Below are 17,057 nucleotides of genomic sequence, written 5' to 3'. Positions count from 1 at the left end.
GAATATTGAGAGATTTACCCCAGAGAATGGCAAGAGCTGGTACATTCTCATTCTCTAGGGTGCTACATCTCAGCAGAGCATAGGACAGGAATTCTTATTCCCACCAGGCTCTGTGCCTCCACTCAAGGGAAAGGAAAGTATCCAACAGTGATAGGAAGGAAGAAAGTGCATACGTGGCCTGACTCTGAGCAAGCCATGTCCCCCTTCAGAACCTTATATCCTCCTCTAGCCACTAAGAATTTGGGCTCAGCACTCAGTAAGTATTCATTGAATCCTTGGAGATAAATATACTTGCATTCCAGCCATGAGCTTTCTCTACAGCAGAGCTATTTTTTCCCCCTTTTAAAAGGCCTCTTGAAATACAAGACATCATTTAAAAATGAGATCTTGCTGTAGATTGATACGTTCCAATATGAGATGAGAAAGGGAATAAAATCACATCCATTTAAAATCTGACAGAGGAACAGGAGAATAAAACCCTCTCAGTCTAATGGCAGGACTGAGCTGGATTTTGTTGTGATTTTTAGTTGCCATTAAGTTTCGCAGCTCTTCTGAAGGGAGATAAAACACCCTCAAGAATAGCTATGTGTTGAACTGGTGAATTTCAGAAGGGTTCACACATGCAATGTGTGTTGCAAGTCTTTCCTGCCTGACTTGTTTCCACTTTTCAGTTGAGGTATCCTTCTAGTGGAGACAAATGAACCCGGTGTTAGATGAATAGAGAAGAAAGCAAGAAACATGGCTGGTGGCCCAAGATTCCATGTGGGAGAGGAAGAAGGGGGTCAGTGACCAAACCCAACATCTGACTGTCCCCTTGGCTCCATCCCTACAGGGCGCCCACTGGAAAATACCAGTAGAGAACCATTCTCTGAATAAGAACGTGGTAAAATTTCTCAGTAAGGGATCCAATTATAAATCACTTGGGCTTTTCAGGTCATGCAGTCTCTGTTACTACTAGTCAGCTCTATGGTTGTAGCAGGAAAGCAGCTGTAGATACTATGTATGTGAATGGGTATGTCTGTGTTTCAAGACAACTACTTCTGAAAAGAGGCAGTGAGCCACATTTGACCCATGGGCTGCAGTCTGCTGACTCCTACTTCTAAATCATCTCGGTGGCTTCTTTTTTCCAAAGAGGCAAAGAGCAAAGAGAAAGGGCTGTGGAGTCCAAATGTAGGCTTGAAATTGACTCTGCCTTTACAGGCTCATGACCTTGAGATAAATGACTCTCCGTTTCTGAGGTTCTGTGGTGTTGTATTTGCTGCCTAGCATCCTCTACTCCTTCTCGAGATAACAAGAAAACAGGTTTTGTGGGGTTTTTATTTTGGTGGGGGATGTCTTACCTCCTCACCACTCTCAACCCAGATGGTTCTTGTGTGAAGAGGACTCCTTTCCTGTATCCAGAGATGAATCATGTGACCTGGTCCATGCCAATCAGTCTGGTTCAAGATAAACACGTGACAAAGTCAAGCCAATCAGAGTCAAGAGGACCTGTTCTAAGACCTGTGCTTGAGTTTGGAGGGAAACACGCTGAAATGATCAAGCCTCAATAACATGGGAGCAGCTACTTGGGATCTGCAAATAAAGCCAACACATAGGACCACAGAGCCAACAACAAGATAGACTGAGTCCTGATGTCACCATTTGAGCCCTGGCTCCAAATGGACTTGAAACCAAATTTTTTAGTTTCAAGATATAATTAATTTCTTTTGTTTAAGCTAGTTTGAATTGGATTTTTAGTCACTTAGGTCCAAAGATATCCTAATCCATAATATCCTAATCTACCCAATTTCTTCATCTGTAAAACGGGAAGAATGATGCCTACGTGATACAGTGTGTTCTGATAAGGAACTACATGAGAAACTGTACATTCTCTTTGATAAAAGTTATGTTTTAGAATGGGGCCTCCATAATCCTTTATAACAAAATATTTGATTAACCTAGATCCCTAAATATCAATGTTAGAAGGAGACTATTTGAGCATTTGTGAAAGCCTTTATCTAGATGTAGAACTTAATGAATTTCTTGGGTTCTTATTTTTCTCAACCTTAAAATGGGGATGAGGATAAAACCCATCTCAGGAATTTTATGAGGACTAAAGGATGTAATACACATGAATCTCTGAGCAGAGTACCCTGTACCTAGTAGGCACTTAGTCTTAGCAATCACTATTATTTTATTATTCTTTGCTGTGAACATTTTCCAGTTTCTCTACTCAGGGGAAATGGATCAGTGATTTGGGGGATAAAGAAGGCAATTTCAGCGTTAGCCAAAACAAATATAAATAAAGTCCCAAGGAGGCTTTAGCTTGAGACCAGGAAGTCTGGTTCAGACTTCAGTTACAAAGTTGAACTATATATAGCCAAAACACTGGCACACTTAGGCCAAGATGGAGAGACCAGAGTGGGGGAAATACAACCTGCCTTGGTTTTGTGAGGTTGTGAGTTTTGAACTAACCTTGGGTGAGGCTTAGCAGTCATCCATGAGAAAGCTGCAATGAGTTGGACAATGCAGGAATGATGAAATTGACAAAGCACAATTCTAAAACTTTGGAGTTCTCTCATAGATCAGGAAGGCTTTGGTAACATCTCCCAGCAAATGGGGTGATTATTACTTATAGCTACCCTTTATTGAACCCTCACTAAGTGCCAGGCAGTATACTCAGCTGGAAAGCTTCCTCTGTTCCTCACAATTACTCTATAAAGGACGGAGTAGAGTTAATAGAATTATGCCCATTTTAAAGATGAAGTAACTGAGGCATGGAAAGTTTAAGTGATGAAACTGCTGTGTAATTCTCACAACACACAAGTAGTGGGGTAAGGAGAAAGGAGTATGTACTTTGAGCCTGGGAGAGCCTGGACCTTTCTATTAATTAGCATTCCTTTAGGGCATAAAGTAACCAGGAAAATAAAAGGAAAAAAGTACAACCCTGTCAACCAACTAGTGAAGCAATTAGATGAAAGTCAATATTAACAAGTTTTTGCAACTCCAAAGGCAAGGATTCAGAGGCCTCTGCCACTTAGCAATTTTGTAGACTTGTGGCCTAAAGGGAAGGGATGTGACACAGGTATCGATTCTTTGCCAGCTGAGTAGCTGGATATTTCCCAAGCAGCCGGTAGACCCGTCCCAGCCAGAACCCTGAAGATGCTGCAGACAGTAACCAGTTAAATAGAGAATTTATTAAGGAAGAACTTTCTTTTAGGAAACAGAGCCTCCGGCCCTACACAGATACATAACTTGCAAAGGATGTTTTTTCTACTTCTTGACCTTGGCTACCCAAAGCACCAAGTCAAGAACAGCATCTTGTTAACATCATTGACATCGTACTCCCTCATTTCTGCAACTGGAGAAGGTAATGAAGCTCAAGGACACTTCTTCAGAGAGTAGGGCAAGCCCTCCAGCCAGAACAGGCCCAGGAATCTTCCTAGACTCTTCTCTCTGTTCCATGGCCTTTAGCAGTGTGTCTCCAAGTACTGATGGCTCTACTTCTGTGTTCCCTCCCCACCCAGTCCTCTCCCTCCCTTTGCCCACAGTGTTAATTCCCATCCACGACTTCCTAGAACTACTGCAACAGCTTCCTAACTGGTCACCCAACCTCATGCTCATTCTTCCCAATCTATCCTTTACATGAAATCCACAGTGAACTTTCTACACTGCAGGTTTGATTGCGCCATCACCCTGTTTGGACGGTCCCACCACAATAGGATAAAACTCAGTTCACAGCATGAGATAATATCCTCTAAAATTTAGCCCCATCTCTCACTTCCACTTTCTCCAGTTCCCCATCATATTGAATGATATTCAGTTCCCCAAACTTTACTTTTATAGATGCCATTTCTTCTGTCTGAATTACCTTTTCCATCCTTCCTCATGTTTCATTGGATTAAACAAATGGTTTAATTTTATTCACTTTTTAAAGACTGAAATTAAGTGTTAAAAATCCCCTGAATTGAGTCAGCCACTTGTGTCTCTGCATTTCTGTGGCCTCCTCTTCTTTCCTCTTACGGTGGCTTAGAGCTATGTTCACACATTCTTTGGCACGCCTCTTTTCAAAATATGGAGCCTAATTCCCTACCCCTTGAATGCAGACCAAATTTGGTGACTTGCTTCCAACAAATACCATGCAGCAGAACTGATGGAGTATGACTTATGAGGCTAGATAATGAACGACATTGCTGTCCCCCTCCCCCTTGCTCCTTCTTGGATCACCCACTCTGGAGGAGGCCAGCTGCCATCTTGTGAGGACACTCAAGCAGCCTGTGAAGTGTAATCAAGGACTCTAGTCAACAACAGCAAGATGCAAGTATGCCATCTTAGAAATGGATATTCCAGTGCTAGTCAAGCTTACGGACAATTGCAGCCTCAACCAATATCTTGACTACTCCCTCAGCAGAGACCCTGAGCTAAGCCACCCTGAATCTCTAGCTCACAGAAATTGTAAGCATAATACTTTGTAGTTTTAAGTCACTAAACTTTGGGGTCATTCACCAAGCCTCAGTAGATAACTAATACACCTCTGGAGCCCAACCGTCTGGGTTCAATCCTGTGCTGTCCCTAAATAGATCTGTGACTTTCAGCTAGTTACTTCATTTCTGTGTGCCTCAGTTTCCTCAACTGTTAAAGAGGGAAATAATAGTAATTATTTCCTGGGGTTATTATGAGGATTAAGTGAGATGATGCATGTAAACTGCTTAGTTTAGTTCCATGCATTAAGTGCTTTGTAAACACTTACAATAATGATAGACCATCACACCATTGTAACTGTGGTTGAAATGTCTCTTCCAATGGCCTGTGGGCTCAATGAGGGCAAATCTAAATCCCATTCTTTTTTGCCACCTTCTACCTAACCCAAGCCTGGTACACTGTACCTGCTTACTACATGAAGGGCAATAACTGAATGCATGTCTTTCAAATTTCTTCTGGAATCAGGAACTTGTACAGAACTGCAGCTAAGAATCTGGAATCTAAATTCAGACCTGGGTTCCAGTCAGGGCTATACTTATAGGGTTACCACTTACAGCTGTGTGATCTTAGGTAAACTATTCAACTTTGCTTAGGTTCTTGCTGCTCATCTGGAAAATAAGGATTAAATCAACCTTCATCTCAGCATTTTTTTCTGGTTATCAACTGCTGCATGACAAACTGCTAATACAGAGGTGTGTTTTTCAGGGTTCTCCAGAAAAACAGAACCAATAGTATATATATATATATATATACACACACACACACACATATTTATATATATGATATATGGAGAGAGAGATTATGTAGAATTGGCTCATGCAATTATAGAAGCTGAGAAGTCCTACAACCTATTGTCTGGAAGATGGAGCCCCAGGAAAGCCAGTGTTGTAATTCAGTCTGAGTTCGTAGACCTGAGAGCCAGGAACACCAAGGTCCGAGGACAAGAGAAAATGGATGTCCCAGCTCAAGCAGAAAGAACAAATTCACCTTTTCTCTACCTTTTCGTTCTATTTGGGCCCTCAGTGAATTGGATGATACCCACTTTCACTGGTGAGAGCAATCATCTTTGTTCAGTCTGCCAATTCAATGTTAATCTTTTCCAGAAACACAGACATGCCCAGACATAATGTTTTACCAGCTATCTGGAAATTCCTTAGCCCAGTCAAGTTGACACATAAAATTAACCAATCACAGGAGGCTTAAAACAAAAACACATTTTGCTTGTGCGTCTGTGATCAGGGCAGAGCTCAGTAGGGAAGTCTCTTCTTTACTCCCCTTGGCATCAATGATGGCTACTCTCCCCGGGAGCTGAGACTCTGCTTCCAAGATGGGTCACCTCATGGTTTCCAAGTCAGTGCTGACTGCTGGCTGGGAGTTCAACTGAGAAGGAGGCATCTTCATGTGTCCTGGGTTTCTTCACAGCATGATGGCTGGCTTCAAGAGCGACTCTCTCAGTAGAAACAGCCAGGCAGAGCTTTATCTCCCATTGTGCAGCCTTAGAGGTCACATAGCATTACATGCACCAGCCTCTATTATTCTAGACAGTCACAAAAACCACCCAGGTGCAAGGCGAGGGGAAATAGACTTCATTTCTTAATAGGGGTGGCAAGGTTCTGTAGTACATGTGGAACAAGAAAATCCATTCTACCGTGACTTTATCGTGATAATTAAATAAGACGAAAAATAAAAAGTGCTTAGCTTGGTATCTGGCATAGAATATGTATTTCATCATTATTTTTTAGATGAATGATAAATGATAAATTTACCAACTGTGTGACATTGAGGAACTCACATAAATTTTAAACTTGAGTTTTCTCATCCGTACTGTGGGACTCGTATGATAGAACTCGGGGGCTTGTTGTGAAGTTCACAACACACAGTAAGCAATCAAAAAATTCCAAGTCTTTGTATTATTGTTATTATTGTGACCCTAGCGATAACTATTCCTCTCCTTGAGGCACTCATAGAGCTGACTCATTTTGAGGTTGTTTATGTGTATTATGTTTATGTACCAATAGACTCCATCTCCAAGAGGACTGGGGCCATCTCTCTCCTTTGGCATCTTCTATGAATCCAGTGTTGCTAAGTATGCAGTGGATACTCAATTACTGCCCACTGACTATGCAAATGTGTATTTTAGGGATCATATTAATAAATGTATGAAGCTTGATAGTGACTATAAGAATATCTAAGGATTTATGCAAACTTTTTTCTTTCTCCATACCCATTATTTTAAGGTAGAGTAGTTTCTAAGGGCCAGATATCAGCACAATGCCTTTATTTTAACCCTTTGTTCCTAAGTTAACTATGTTAGAACATCTTCATTAAGGTCTCCAGACATGATACGTGGGGTCAATAACAGCCTAATATTAGCAAATGCCGGGCTGGAAAAGCTGAAGAGGAATGCACATTCCACTCTCCTCTGAAATGTAAACTTTCTTCATCTGTTGAACTCCAGTGATTTCAAATTTTGATGTATGATCTGGGGCACCAAATAATCCAGTTATGGCTTATTTGGAAAAACAAGAGATAAGACCCCCTGAAAAAAATAGAATAAAAAAACAATAGGCTAGAATATCTCCAGGCAAAGGTGAAGGTTATACACTAATTTATCTTGTTTCTCTAGATAATGCTCCCTTTATATTCTACTCCCCTTGTCATCTGTGTGATGACATGGGAGAAGGGGAGCGGAATTGTTGGAGGGAGATAAAGGTTTGCTTTATAAAATCTGTAAGATCATTTCTCCCCGAGGCAAGCTGAGACCAGGATTGTGCTTGACTCATAAGGTGTGGGCACATGCTAAGATCTAAATCCTTCCAGTCAAAGAGTCTTCTTCATTTTTATGATATCGCATGATCCCCAAAGAGCCACAGTTGGTGGAAGGAGAAGATGAATCATAATAAAATAAGTATCCACATGAGATTATTCTTATTATTCCCTGTGTTTCCTTCAGATTCCCCGGGTTCAATGGGTTGACTGGTAGAATGAGTACATCAAAGTTGGAACACATCTGTATTATCCATCACTGTATCTCCAGTCCCTAGCACAGTGTACGAAATACAGGATGTGCTCAGTATAGGTTAGCTCATCCATGCATTGAACAAATATTGCAAATATTTATTGAGCGTCTAGTGACATGCCAGACATTGTCCTTGACATAAATGAAGGAAAGAAGGAAGGAAGAAAAGTGACGTGTGTGGAATACTCCCTAAGATCTTGCCTAGAGAGGCCCTAGGCGTATTTCTTATTTCTTATTTTTTTTTAACATCTTTATTTGAGTATAACTGTTTTACAATAGTGTGTTAATTTCTCCTTTACAACAAAGTGAATCAGTTATACATATACATATCTTCCCATATCTCTTCCCTCTTGCATCACCCTCCCTCCCACCCTCCCTATCCCACCCCTCTAGGTAGTCACAAAGCACAGAGGTGAACTCCCTGTGCTATGCGGCAGCTTCCCACTAGCTATCTAATTTACATTTGGTAGTGTGTATATGTCTCTGCCACTCTCTCACATTGTCACTGCTTACCCTTCCCCCTCCCCATGTCCTCATGTCCATGCTCTAGTAGGTCTGTGTTTTATTCCTGTCCTACCACTAATCTCTTCATGACATTTTTTTTTCTTAGATTCCATATATATGTGTTAGCATACGGTATTTGTTTTTCTCCTTCTGACTTACTTCACTCTGTATGACAGACTCCAGGTCTATCCACCTCATTACAAATAACTCAGTTTCATTTCTTTTTATGGCTGAGTAATATTCCATTGTATATATGTGCCACATCTTCTTTATCCATTCATCTGTTGATGGACACTTAGGTTGCTTCCATGTCCTGGCTATCGTAAATAGAGCTGCAATAAACATTTTGGTACATGACTCTTTTTGAATTATGGTTTTCTCAGGGTATATGCCCAGTAGTGGGATTGCTGGGTCATATGGTAGTTCTATTTGTAGTTTTTTAAGGAACCTCCATACTGTTCTCCATAGTGGCTGTATCAATTTACATTCCCACCAGCAGTGCAAGAGGGTTCCCTTTTCTCCACACCCTCTCCAGCATTTATTGTTTCTAGAGTTTTTGATGATGGCCAATCTGACCGGTGTGAGATGATATCTCAATGTAGTTTTGATTTGCATTTCTCTAATGATTAATGATGTTGAGCATTCTTTCATGTGTTTGTTGGCAGTCTGTATATCTTCTTTGGAGAAATGTCTATTTAGTTCTTCTGCCCATTTTTGGATTGGGTTGTTTGTTTTTTTGTTATTGAGCTGCCTGAGTTGCTTATAAATTTTGGATATTAATCCTTTGTCAGTTGCTTCATTTGCAAATATTTTCTCCCATTCTGAGGGTTGTCTTTTGGTCTTGTTTATGGTATCCTTTGCTGTGCAAAAGCTTTTAAGTTTCATTAGATTCCATTTGTTTATTTTTGTTTTTATTTCCATTTCTCTAGGAGATGGGTCAAAAAGGATCTTGCTGTGATTTATGTCATAGAGTGTTCTGCCTATGTTTTCCTCTAAGAGTTTGATAGTGTCTGGCCTTACATTTAGGTCTTTAACCCATTTTGAGTTTATTTTTGTGTGTGGTGCTAGGGAGTGTTCTAATTTCATACTTTTACATGTAGCTGTCCAGTTTTCCCAGCACCACTTATTGAAGAGGCTGTCTTTTCTCCACTGTATATCCTTCCCTCCTTTATCAAAGATAAGGTGACCATATGTGTGTGGGTTTATCTCTGGGCTTTCTATCCTGTTCCATTGATCTATATTTCTGTTTTTGTGCCAGTACCATACTGTCTTGATTACTGTAGCCTTGTAGTAGAGTCTGAAGTCAGGGAGCCTGATTCCTCCAGCTCCACTTTTCGTTCTCAAGATTGCTTTGGCTATTTGGGGTCTTTTGTGCTTCCATACAAATTGTGAAATTTTTTGTTCTAGTTCTGTAAAAAGTGCCAGTGGTAATTTGATAGGGATAGCATTGAATCTGTAGATTGCTTTGGGTAATAGAGTCATTTTCACAATGTTGATTCTTCCAATCCGAGAACATGGTATATTTCTCCACCTATTTGTATCATCTTTCATTTCTTTCATCAGTGTCTTATAGTTTTCTGCATACAAGTCTTTTGTCTCCTTAGGTAGGTTTATTCCTAGATATTTTATTCTTTTTGTTGCAATGGTAAATGGGAGTGTTTTCTTAATTTCACTCTCAGATTTTTCATCATTAGTGTATAAGAATGCCAAAGATTTCTGTGCATTAATTTTGTATACTGCTACTTTACCAAATTCATTGATTAGTTCTAGTAGTTTTCTGGTAGCATCCTTAGTATTCTCTATGTATAGTATCATGTCATCTGCAAACAGTGACAGCTTTACTTCTTCTTTTCCTATTTGGATTCCTTTTATTTCTTTATTTTCTCTGATTGCTGTGACTAGAACTTCCAAAACTAGGTTGAATAAGAGTGGTGAGGGTGGGCAACCTTGTCTTGTTCCTGATTCTTATTTCTTACATGAAACCATTACTTCATTCAGTTTTCTTTTTGTTTATCAGGTAGATTACCTGGACCTTCAGTTCCTGTTTGGGGACTGTCTTAAGCATAAAGTGTGGTAATAGGAAATTTTGGGGACTGTGTTTATTGGTGGCTGAATAGTCAATACAAAGAAACTTATTCAAGAGTATTTAATATCATAGATGGCAAAATGGTTCTGGGTCAAATAAAAAGGACAAGGGTGAACAAAAGGGAGGTGGAATGATGAAAGGTCATAAAGAGCTCGTACTTGTATAGAGAACCAGCCAAAGGGAGGCATTCAGAACTTAGGCTGTGAACTGTTAAGTAAGTGCAGGATCTTTCTTTTTATGTGGTGACATGGGGCAGGCACGTGGCTATGAGAGTTAAACAACTATATAGTAGAGGGAACAAAATCCACCCAAAGACACCCTCACTTCTGACACCATTTGTAGGTTCATAGGGTCCCCAAAACCACTTTTAGTTTTTTGGTAGTTAGCTGGAAGGATTCATGGAACTCACAGAAAGCACTTATGCTCACAGTTACAGTTTATTGCCAGGAAAAGATACAGATTAAAATCAGTCAAGGGAGGAAGCTCATGGGCAGAGTCCAGGAGAGGTTTCCAATTTGGAGCTTCAATCATTCTTTCTCCATGGAGTTATGTATGGATAGTGTGACTTTCTCAGCATCAGTGGGTGACCACATGCACAGAGTATTGCCAACCAGGTAAACTTACCTGAGATTCTAGGGTTTTTATTGGGGCTTGATCATATACTGCTTGTGCAGCAGCCCATCTGGTGTTAGAACTGATAACGTTTGGCTAAACATTTGTCTTAAGCTCCTTCATAGGTAGAACTGATACTGTATGACCGAAAGCCTGCCTTGTAAACCACATTGTTAGACTGTCTGGTGGCCAAGGCCCCAGGCAGACAAGGACACTCCTATCAGTTATGACATTCCAAGGGTCAAGGGATTGCATCCCAGTAGCCAAAAGCAAAGGTCAGACCTCTGGGTAAGATGAATTCTTCACTGCACAGTGCCCTAAAGAGGAAATGCAGATGGCCAACAGGCACCTGAAAAGATGCTCAGCATCGCTAATCATCAGAGAAATGCAAATCAAACCACAGTGAGATATCACCTCACACCTGTCAGAATGGCCATCATCAAAAAGAACACAAATAACAAATGTTGGTGAGGATGTGGAGAAAATGGAACCATCGTACACCGATGATGGGAACGTACATTTGTGCAGCCACTGTGGAAAACAGTATGGAGGTTTCTCAAAAAACTAAAAGTAGGGCTTCCCTGGTGGCGCAGTGGTTGAGAATCCGCCTGCCGATGCAGGGGACACGGGTTCGTGCCCCGGTCCGGGAAGATCCCACATGCCGCGGAGCGGCTGGGCCCGTGAGCCATGGCCGCTGGGCCTGCGCGTCCGGAGCCTGTGCCCCGCAACAGGAGAGGCCACAACAGTGAGAGGCCCGCGTACCACAAAAAAAAAAAAAAAAAAACTAAAAGTAGAAACCATATGACCCAGCATTTCTACTCCAATGGAAAAAAACCCAAAAACACTAATTGGAAAAGCTACATGTACCCCAATTTTCATAGCAGTGTTATTTACAGTTGCCAAGATATGGAAGCAACCTAAGTATCCCTCAACAGATGAATGGCTAAGGAAGATATGGCACATCTACATATGCATATGTGTGTGTGTGTGTGTGTGTGTGTGTGTGTGTGTGTGTGTGTGTGTGTGTGTATGATGGAATACTATTCAGCCATTAAAAAGAATGAAAATTTGCCATTTGTAGCAACTTGGATGGGCTTGGAGGGTATTATGCTAAGTGAAGTAAGTCAGGCAGAGAAAGACAAATACTGTATGATATCACTTATATGTGGAATCTTAAAAAACAACAAACTAGTGAATATAACAAAAAAGAAGCAGACTCACAGACATAGAGAATAAATTAGTCATTACTGGTGGGGAGAGGGAAGCGGGAAGGGACAATATAGGGGTAGAGGAGTAAGAGGTACAAACTGTCATGTATAAAATAAGCTACAAAGATATATTGCACAACATGAGGAATATAGCCAATATTTTATATTAACTATAAAGAGAATAACCTTTAAAAATTATGAATCACTATATTGTACACCTGTAACTTATATAATATTGTAGATCAACTATACTTCAATCCCAAGAAAGAATAGACATTGATATCCCAGCATTGCCCCAGTGAATCATTCATTTCTCTGTGCAAATAATGTGCTCAGCACTGTAGGGGAAACGGTGGTTTAGAAGATATGATTCTGGAACTGACTCAGATGTGAGCAATGATTGGAGACATATAGAGCAGGTGGAGGATGGAAAAGTGATCTAGCTAGCTAGAGTGGTTAGCACTGGAGATGAAGACAGGAAAGTTCAAGTGCACAATCTAAGGGGGCATGGGACTCCCAGGTCTTATTCCAGAAGAGTGAGAATGAGAAAGTCCACCCATGTGGCCAGTGCATGGTGATAAGTTATTCAGATTCATGGAAAACAGACAAACAGGAGTCACCAGCCAGATCTTTACCCCATTTTATTTTCTTTCTAGAACTTACTATGTCTGACATTATCTGGTTTTCTTATTCCTTTCTTTAGTGTTTATCTCTCCCAGTAGGATAAGGGAGGATGCTTGCCTTTCTCACCAATCTATTTCCAGGTCCCAGAAAAGTGCCTAGCACAAGGTAGACACTCATTATTCATTCGTTAAATGAATTTTTTCCAACCCCATGCCATAAGAAGGATTTCTGAACTTTCTATCTACAGGGCTTAGATTTCTCCAGCTAAAACCAAAGAGAAACTCACAGCCAACAGTGTCTAGCTCTAAGTCAACTCATGTTCATTGTTTTCCAGCAGGATAGAGATGCATTGTATCAGGGGGAACAGGAGGCTGTGGTTCATTTGTCCATTTAGATCCCCTTAAAAGCTGAGGGGTAATTGTAGATGCAAAACTGCTGCCTTTAACTTTAAAAACTCCACACTGAGTTAATAAAGAATCGGGCACTTAGCTTTATGTTTTCTCATCTTAACACATGAAGGCATTTTTCGAAGGGTTGAATGAACATAATTATCAATTTCCACATGTATATTACTATTCAGCTAGGATAGGGCAAATACTTCCGAATCACAGGCTGTTTAGGAATGGCAATGATCACTGCTACTCACTGCTCTCATCCACCAGGTGCAAGTTTGTGTCACTTTCTTTTGACTCCATTTTATCCATTTCCACATAAATCTCTGGTGAATGCAAAACACTGAAGCTGCTCTTGAAATCAATCCAATGGGGGACAAGATGGACTTTGACTTCACTTTCTTTAGAGGAAATTAGAGATACATCCTGAATGGGGAAGTATATATATTGGCAGGGAATAACATGGGGGCAATGCAGAGGTGTACTCCTCATATTTACGGGCAGATAAGAAATTCAGACAAAGATGGGGTGGAGGATGATGCAAAATATTGAATAAAAGGGGAATCTTTTGCTTTGGAGAAGGAACGTGAACTAAATTATGTATACAAAATGAATTTGGATAAATGGTTTATAAAGGTATAATTATGTGGTTATATGCATTTGGAGATATTCTGGTGTAGAAATTGAACGGACTAAAATAGTAGAGTTAGAATACAAATTGGGCAGTCAGTTAAAAAAGAGGTGGTTGGTTATATGTCTGTGATAGTAATAGTGAGGCAAGCCAGGAACATAGGTGAAATTCAACCAAATAGAGGGGAGTGTCCTAATAAGGGTGAAAAAAATAGGCAAAATTCCAAATTGCCTGGCTCTGAGATCCCCTTCCCTCAAGCTAATGCTTTTGTAATGAAGAGAGCCACATGCCTGGAAGTATAGAGTAACCAGGGGCAGATCAACGTGGGTCTAATACAAATGGCCAACAGGCACATGAAAAGATGCTCATCATCACTAATTATTAGAGAAATGCAAATCAAAACTACAATGAGGTATCACCTCACACCAGTCGGAATGGCCATCACTTAAAAATCTACAAATAACAAATGCTGGAGAGGGTGTGGAGAAAAAGGAACTCTCTTACACTGTTGGTGGGAATGTAAATTGATACAGCCACTATGGGAAACAGTATGGAGGTTCCTTAAAAACTAAAAATAGAGTTGCCATATGATCCTGCAAACCCACTCCTGGGCATTATCCAGACAAAACTGTAATTCAAAAAGATGCATGCACCCCTATGTTCATAGCAGCACTATTTACAATAGCCAAGACATGGAAACAACCTAAATGTCCATGGACAGATGACTGGATAAAGAGGATGTGGTACATGTATACAGTGGAATACTACTTAGCCATAAAAAAGAATGAAATAATCCCATTTGCAGCAACATGGATGGACCTAGAGATTATCATACTAAGTGAAGTAAGTCAGAAAGAGAAAGACAAATACCATGTGATATCATTTATATGTGGAATCCAAAATACAACACAAATGCACTTATTTACAAAACAAAAACAGACTCACAGACATAGAGAACAGACTTGTGGTTGCCAAGGGGTTTGGTGAGGGAAGGAAGGACTGGGAGCGTGGGATTAGCAGATGCAGACTATTATATAGAGAATGGATAAACAACAAGGTCCTGCTGTGTAGCACAGGGAACTATATTCAATATCCTGTGATAAGCCATAATGGAAAAGAATATGAAAAAGAATGTATATAGATATGTATAACTGAATCACTTTGCTGTACAGCAGAAATTAACACAACGTTGTAAATCAACTATAATTCAATAAAATAAGATTTAATAAAAAAAAATCATAGGTCTAGCAGCTCCAATTTGGAAGAAGGTCCAAAGTGTGGTATAGAAGAAGCCATAGTCCTTCCTTCTGATCACCCCTAGTGATCCACATCCAAGGTCTAACGCTACATCATGGGCTACAAGGCACAATGTGGCTTCTTTCCTCAAGACTGTGCTTACACAGGTATCAGAGCAAGTCTGCCTGGATTTGAATCCTAATTCCATCCCTTACTACCTATGTGACTTTGGCTAAATCTAACTCTTTTCTTCCTCATCTGTAAAACAAGGACGACAGCCCACATCTAGAATTATTGTGAGAGTTAAATGAGTTTTTTCGATGCTTGGCATGTAGTGATCAATCATCAAATATTTTCTATGATGATATTTAATACTTTAAATAGAGGATGCATGAGTGTGAGTCTGGGTGGAAAGTAGGATGGTGTCAGTGAAGGCAAAGTCCCTTCCTAAAGTGCCTCTCATACTCTGCCAGCCTCTCCTAGTCCTTTTCCTTCTGCCTGAATCTCTCCCCTCCATTCTCTCCTTAGTGGTTTAATTGGCATAGTTTCTCTTATAAGGAAAGAGGGCGTACAATAGTTCTGGAAACGTCAACTTTTTACAACTGAGCATGGTTGGGCAAATGTGTCCTATAGGGGGAGCCGTTCCCTTTCCCTCTCTGCTTCTGACAGCCAGTCCGTAGAAAACAAAGTTCTGTCCTCTCAGAAGGATCAAGTGATGCGGTTGCCATCTCATTACCTTTCACTAACCCTTGAAGGAGACAGAGTTGTATATTTGACTTATGAGATGAGGGGATTACAACATAAATTGGATCAGCCTTCTCTATTGGAAAGAATTAATGTGCTAACCACAGTGGATCCCTCTTTTTCTCACCTCTTTTCTCTTGATGAGAGTGAAGTAAGCTATGGTTTTTCTCACAGCTGGACAATGGTCAAGCAGACCTAAATCTTCACCTTTGTGGGCCCTTCTTTTATTTAGCAATTGGCATGAAACACAGTACCTCAAAATGTAGTGGCTTAAAACAGCCATTTATTATTGTTTACAAACCTGTGGGCAATCTGGGTAGTTTTGCCAGTTTGGGAAGGGGGTGGGGATCTTTCATGCATCTTCAGGCAGCTGGAGGGTTGGCCAGGAGCTGGCTGGTCTAGGATGGCCTTGCTCTGCTCCATGTGTCTCTCATTCTCCAACAGGCTAGCCAGGGCTTGTTCTTGTGATGGTGGTAGGAATCTGAGAGTAACTAAACCTAGTTGTATATGAGGACAAGAAGAGACCCACACATGCTTTCAAGCCTCTGATTGCATGAACTTTGCTGTAATCTTATCTTTCAAAACAAGTCACACATCTGAGCCAGGGAACTACAGAATGACAGGCAAAGGGTGTGGATACAGGCAGATCATTTACTGGGGCCATCATTGAAATCCATCTACCCCAGTCCCAAAGTCTGCTATACAGGGGTTTGGGTGTACACAGGTTGCAAGGATGAGAACAAATAGTCTTACCTGGGGAGGCTAGGACAGCTTCGTGGTGGAGGAGATTCCAGAGCCAAGCTTTTTTTTTTATGGGACTACAAAAATGAATCTGATAATTTATTGAAATGTTTCAAGCTTTTTTATCATGCATAGCCTTCCTTCTTGCCCAATAAAATCAGAAATTATTCTATGAATACATATATTAATCTTAGATCAATTAAAAATGTCTATTATGCATTTCTTTTTAAAAAAAAATTTTATTGAAGCATGTATTCTACAAGAAAGCTCAGAGGCCTAATACAGCATGGTGCTTTGGAGGAACTGGCAGTAGCCAACAGACTAAGTAAAAGATGCATTGTGAACGCTGGGGTTGAAAGGTTGAGCTAAAGAGCTTAGGGTTTTTATTGTACCCACCTACCGGAAACCACTGAAGTTCTTTATATTGTTGAATGATGTGATCTGCCTTCCTTTGGAAAGATAACCTTGTCCCCCTGTTAGGAAGAGGAAGAAGAGCTTTACACCGGCCTGATGTGTAAGTCAAGAGACTTTTGTTGTCAAATAATGCTCCTTTCTCCACCCACCTGCTTTGTTTAGCCCTTTTGTTCCTCTCAGGAACATAGCTAAGTGCTTCTACTTCACAAACCTGGAAGCCAGCTCTTTTTAATAACATACCAGATTCTGGGGACACACACACACACACGCACGCACGCACGCACACACATACACGAACACCAGAAATAATGGCTGGGATAAGAAGTAAAGCCCCAGTTTGAGGCTCTTTCTTGTCTTCTCCTCCTGAAGCCTCTATAATTAGACT

Source organism: Kogia breviceps, chromosome 14, assembly GCF_026419965.1.
Source record: "Kogia breviceps isolate mKogBre1 chromosome 14, mKogBre1 haplotype 1, whole genome shotgun sequence".
In the NCBI taxonomy this organism is placed as follows: Eukaryota; Metazoa; Chordata; class Mammalia; order Artiodactyla; family Physeteridae; genus Kogia; species Kogia breviceps.
This window is presented reverse-complemented; position numbering follows the sequence as displayed.